The sequence below is a fragment of the Euprymna scolopes genome, chromosome 38, assembly GCF_053919585.1.
Source record: "Euprymna scolopes isolate OS-2025 chromosome 38, ASM5391958v1, whole genome shotgun sequence".
Lineage (NCBI taxonomy): Eukaryota > Metazoa > Mollusca > Cephalopoda > Sepiida > Sepiolidae > Euprymna > Euprymna scolopes.
The window spans coordinates 74,505,922-74,512,782 of record NC_136519.1 but is presented as its reverse complement, the minus strand read 5'-3'; positions in this window follow the sequence as shown (position 1 = coordinate 74,512,782).

Sequence of the window (6,861 nt, the reverse complement as noted above, 5' to 3'; positions counted from 1 at the left end):
AAAAAAAAAAAATTTTTTTTAGAAATATTTGTAAATTAAAACAAAATTTATTTAAAAATCCTTAAAAACATTTTTTTATCAAAAGAGTTGAAAGTTTAATATATTTGTTTGCGTAGCCAGTTAATTTAATTTGACATATTTTTTCCAAATAATTTGAATTATACGTTTTTTGTTCAGAAAGATATATGGTTACCTTTGTGTGTGTTTCCAGTCTTTGTTTGTTTATCCCGTTTGCATGGTGAGTAAAATTAATTTAACAATTTTTTTTTATTATTATTTGAATAATACGTTTTTGTTTTAAAAAAATCTTTGGTTTCCTTTAATGTCGACTGTATTTGTTTAGGAGTACTGCACTAAGATGAAAGTGTGAGACTAATAACAGCAGTCCAAATTAGATCATTTTGAGGACTTTTTTCCATAGGCATAACCACTTATCAAGGCCATAGACCACTCGAAGATAAGGGTTAAGAGTGTACAGTAATCAATTGGACAATATAGTAATCGTTAGTAATGGAAATTCGGTAAATTTGTTAACTTAAGTGGAACGGCTCATCAAGAACTTGTTTACGTTGGACTTAAAGACAACCATGTTGTATTCAGCTGGAAAGCAGGAAAACGAAAGACAATTCCACAGGCGTGCAGTTCTAAGAAAGTAGCTTTGTTCATGGAATCTACGTTTAGGTTTAGGCACAGATAAAGAGTGGGGAGGATTATTGATAGTGTTTTCATCTAGACGAGTGTTTCTTGTGAAAGTTTGACGAGGGGGGACCATAGATTGAAGCTCAGTCGAGTACTTGCCATGAAAATAACGATAAAGCAGAGACAAACTCGCAACATCTCTTCTGTTGGTTACAGGGAAGAGAAAAAGACATCCCCTACAAGGCTACGAAGTCTATTTTGAACTCTATCAAGGCAGGACAAGTCCTTTCTAGCAGCTCCTGCCCAGATGTGGCAACAGTACTCCATCCTTGGACGTCCGGAATTTTGACAGTTAACGGATTAACAAGCGAGAAGAGATGCAAGTCTTACGACCATTCCGGGTGGCAAATATAGTTGCTACGCTACTGACTGCATTACACGCTCGTTACACCCTCAAAAGATGGTAATAGCTCGAAAAATTGTATCAAACATATACTATATTATATTTTAAAGGATGAGGTAATCTCTCAGAGGATGGTATCATGTTGAATAGACATATACTTTACTAGAAAATGTACCCGGCGTTGTCTAGTGTAAAACGTAACGTTAAATTCCTTTTAAAAAATTAAGTAAAAAAATAGGAAAGAAACTGAGACGTGTGCATGCGAGTATTATCTATAAAAGTGAACGTGTCTGTCTGTCTGTCTGTGTACATTTCCCTACGCAATAACTAAATAAATTTTTAGTCTATAGACTCGAAATTTGAAATACCGGGTACTGAGATTTGGGAAAATCGATATGACGGGTGTCAGCCAGAAATTTTGCTGTTAAGGGGTCAAATTTCAACGATTTGACCTTTAAGAACTCTACCAAACTCCTCCGACAATTTTGGGTCTAGACACTTGAAATTTTAGATATAGGTTCCTTGAACCTGGATCTAACTTAATAAAGTGATTTGAGCCCGAAACTATAAATTTTAAGGGGTCATAATAGGGGTCAAATTAAAAAAAAATTTACTCTTTTTTTTTTTTTTTTTTTGCTCAGCATACACCTTCAAACACCCGGGCAACGCCGGGCTGAAATGCTAGTGTTTTTCTAAAGAATTCATTTAAAAAAAAATACCCGAGCTGAGATCGAAACCAAAACCTAAAGACAGTGAGTCAAGTACGATAACCATTAGACCAGCTTGCCAAGATCTTCTTGTGAAACAGTTAACAAACAGATAAAAATTCGATGGATTCCAAATACCATTTTTTGTTAAATTTTGAATACTTAGCAGCATTTTTTTCTGATGCAAATAGATTTAAAACTTTTCCACAAGTCCGAATAAGTTATATACCAAATTTCAAGTCTGTAGATAAAAAATTCGTTGATTATATAGGTTGAGAGTTTCCCCTCTCCCTATTACACACGCACACATTCTCACTAATGCTCAATTCATGCAAGATGGTCCAAAAGCTATCTGAAGCAATCCAAACGTTTTGTGACATTTTTTTCCAAGCTTAAAACAGAATTTTATTGCATATCCTTCTTCTAAAGTGTCCTCACGTCCAGACTGCACTTTGAAAAATCAGTAGCTATGGCAACTAGGCTTTAGTAACATGTATTCCAATTCCTGCTGTCGCCATTCCTTTGAAGCTGTAATCATAAAATTGGTTAATCATCTCATAAGATGTATAGCAATAACATACTGAGTTTTGAAGGGTCTACGACAATTTTAAAATGCTTGTATAAAAAAATGTCTGGAAAAGGTTGAGAATTTCCCCTCTCCCTGTCACACACGCACACATTCGCACTTATATAGATATATAGATTTCATTCAAAAGAGGAATGCAATCCTTCAGAGATTCAGCGGAAGCATGTTAAACAAACTTATACTAAATTACATTCCCAAGGAGGAGGTAATCCTTCGGAAAATGGTATTACGGCAACAGTATGGTATTACTACGCTACGCACTTTTATTATACATTAAAAGATAGCTCGTTAGTCTAAAATATTGTAGTAAATTGAATTGAACATTTATAGACGATAATAGTATAGTTTCGGCTTCAGATATATCAAACCTCCATTGACAATTACTATATTATCCTATTGACTACTGTACACTCTTTAATCCTTCTCTAGTGGCCTCTGGGCCTTGATAAGTGGTGATGCCTATGTAAAAAAAATTAAAAAATTAATAACAGCAGTAGTTTCGATTTCAAACAGACAGATTCAAAATTTCCATTAGTAATTGGTTATTATCGCTTTCTTTATCCTCCTCCGCGAATAGTTCCGTTCTATTTATTTTTCTTAGAATTACACTTATTTTGCGGCATTTTTGAATCTTGCCCATCTATGAAAATTACGTAGCGGAAAATTCTAAGCGGGAACCTGACGCAGGATCTAAATCAGGTTAATTTGTATAAACAACTGTATTCGATTCACAGCATGAGATATTTATTTGCAGTCGCCATTTTGATGAAATTATTGACTTCGGCACCATCTGGCGATGTAAAGCCGTTTCTATGACGACGCCGATAAATGCTGAATTCGATTTTATCGCTTCTTGTGACGTGACTCAAGGTCATTTTTATTTTCCCAGTTGTATATTTTAATATTGAGACAAAGCGTGAAACCATTTGATGTAAAGAGCTAACAAGACCGAAAGATAATTATAACCAAGACAGGAGATCCCTATTAGTTTTAGTCTTGAAAAGACTAGGGTTATAGAACACAGTGCGCAGAAGCAAAATTCCACAACTTTGCAATTCTCAGAAAATTATACTGGAACAAGAAGCTGTATTACAACGAGGTATTAAAACAGCGAATTGACGAAGACCACTAGACCAACGAGTCAAACGAGCTGAGACAAACGGAGGAGAAAATAGACCAGACAATTCTGAAAAACACCTACCATAATAATATTTATAAAGAAATTGAGACTAGCAACATCACGTCTGTGCTTGTGTGAGAGAGAGAGAGAGAGATAGAGAGAGAGAGAGAGAGAGAGAGAGGTTTCAGTGAAAGAGAAGGCGTAAGACTCATCAAACTACGGGCACGCTTCTGCAATTTTTCATTCATCGATTAGATAAACAAACATAGCTTCAGACTAAAATTCCAAAGTTTTCAAATGTATGCGTTGTGTTTTTTTAGAAAGTTTTACTTAGACGTTTACTGAATTAAAATATAACATCAACAAAAAAAATTATGAATACACAAAATAGAAATTTCCGTAACTAAAAAAATATAAATAATCATTACATTTTGAGAAAACAAATATTAATTTCGATTACACTTTTTGAATAATTGGTTTATCTTGCTAAAATACAAATTTTGCGGTATTTTTTACATTAACTACAACTGGTCAAGATCAAAGTGTAGTATCTGTTCTTCAGATGCTGCACTTCTATTTCTTGTTCTCTTTCGATGGAGGAGAAATCCTTCACGACTGAGACAATTTTTATTTTTGTACCTTTTCTCCACGTTTAAAAACGACCCTGGTGTCTAACTCTGTCCCGTGGGGAGGCATAGTAAATAGGTACAACTCATTGTTCACATTCGAAATGTTGACTTTTATAGGTTTCGAGTATGCTGACAACGAATATTACAGTTTAATTTGGGGTTTACCAGATATAAAAACATTTATTATCCAACATAAAAGCTAATGTAATCCTTGGCATCTTGTAAAAAAGATGATAAGTTTTTATATATATATATATATATATATATATATATATATATATATATATATATATATATATATATATATATATATAACTATTTCATTTATTCACATAAATTTACTATACGAAAGTATAGATTTATGCGCAAACTTTAAGTATTTACTTCAAAAGTGCTCAATACGTAGGTAGAGCTAGTTAGTAATTTATAAAATATATATGGCGATTAAGCTACACTGAATATTCTGCGTTTCATCAACTATAGGATTCGTCAGGCTTATGCGCGAATTCTGTCGTTGCTTCTTGTTTTTATACATGTTATATATATATATATATATATATATATATATATATATATATATATATATGCACACGTATGGTCATAGCTCAGAGGCCAAGGGTGGAGAGTTTTATGTTTTGGTTTCGATTCTAGCTGCTGGCCCGCAACTAGTATGGGTGTCCGGCATTGCTCGGGTGTTTGGAGGTGTATGCTGAGCAAAAAAATAAAAAATAAAAAAAAACGGTCAATTTTTTTAAACTTTGACCCCTATTATTACCCCTTAATATTTAGTGTTTTAAGCTCAAATCAAGTTATTCAGTTAGATCCATGTCCAAGCAACCTATATCTAAAATTTCAAGTGTTTAGACCCAAATTGGTTGGTAGAGTTCTGAAAGATCAAATCGTTGAATTTCTATCCAAAAACCGATCACATCGATTTTCCCAAATCTCAGTATCCTGTATATCAAATTTCGAGTCTGTAGACTAAGAATTGACAGAGTTATTGCGTAGGGAAATGTACACAGACACACAGACAGACACACAGAGACGTTCACTTTTATAGATATACTAGCATTTCAGCTCGGCGTTGCCCGGGTGTTTGAGCAAAAAAAAAAAGTGGTAGTAGGAAGGCAGTACAAAGTACCGCAAAGGAGGAAAAGAACGGGTTAAAACCTAACGTTTATGCTGTTACAACCACTGCCAAACCGGAAGCGACATTTTTTAAAATTAAAGCTAGACAATCTAAAGGAGGGGATAACTTTCAAAAATATCGGCGAAAAAATGACCCCCCCCCTGTAGAAAAGTGCCTAGTTGAAGGGGAAGATATTAATGTTTTTAGCCAATTTTTCGATATTTGTCGTATGAAAGTTCGAACTTTAAAACCATACTGATCTTAGTAAAATCCGTCGCCTCTATTGAAAGTTTAAGGCAGACATGCAAACAGACATACATACATACATTTATATATTGGTAACTAAAAATTTTCGACCCAAACTGATGAAAAAGCTTGCCCTATCTCTGAATACCCTTTATGTAAAATTTCAAATATTTAGACCAGAAATTGTCTGAGTAATTTGGAAGAGACCGCAGAGGTCAAATTTTTTTTAATTTTGACCCCTATTATGACCCCTTAATATTTATTGTTTTGGGCTCAAATCAAGTTATTCAGTATCCTGTATATCAAATTTCGAGTCTGTAGACTAAAAATTGACTGAGTTATTGCGTAGGGAAATGTACACAGATACACATACAGACAGACACACACACAGACACGTTCACTTTTATAGATATATAGATAGATAGATAGATAGGTAGTGTGTGTGTGTGTGTCTGTGTGGGTATATTTCCCTACCAAGCTACTCTGTCAATTTTCAGTTTACAGACTCGAGATTTTACATAAGGGGTATTGAGATTTGGGGAAATCCTTTTAATCGATTGAACTTTTGAAAACTCTACCAAACTCCTCCGCCAATTTTGAGTCTAAACACTTAAAATTTTAGATGGAGTATACTTGGACATAGATCTAGCTTTATAATTTGATTTGAGCCCAAAAAACTAACTGTTAAGAGGTCAAAATTGTGGTAAATGTTAAAACAAAATGACCTCTGCAGTCTCTACAAAATTACTCCGACAATTTTTGGTCTAAACATTTGAAATTTTACATAAAGTGTATTCATGCATAGGGCAAGCTTTTTAATGGGGTTTTGGTCGACAATCTGGCTGCGAAGACGTCAAAGTTCAAAAGATTTTACCTTTGCAATCTCTAGCAAACTATTCAGCCAATTTTGGGTCTAAACATTTGAAATTTTACATAAAGGGTATTCAGATATGCAGCAAGCTTTTTAATCAGTTTTTGGGAGAAAATTTCTCTGCCAAGATGTCAAAGTTGAAAGAGTTTACTTTTACAGACTCTACCAAACTGAAATTTTAGATGTAGGTTACCAGGACATTAGTCACACTTTTTAATATATATATATATATATATATATATATATATATATATATATATATATATATATATATATATACACATATGCACATAAAGTTATGAACAGCACATAGGGCCCAAGGAAAGCCGAGCAGAACTGCTAGTATATATATATATATATATATATATATATATATATATATATATATATATATATACGCCAGCACCATCAAAATGTATACTGGATTACCACGAATAACAGGGTGATAAAAACACGGGTACGGTCTTTGGTGTGGTTTCAAGTTAGGCCACACCTTGCCGGCCCACATCTTCGAAGCTGGTATGAAAGTCA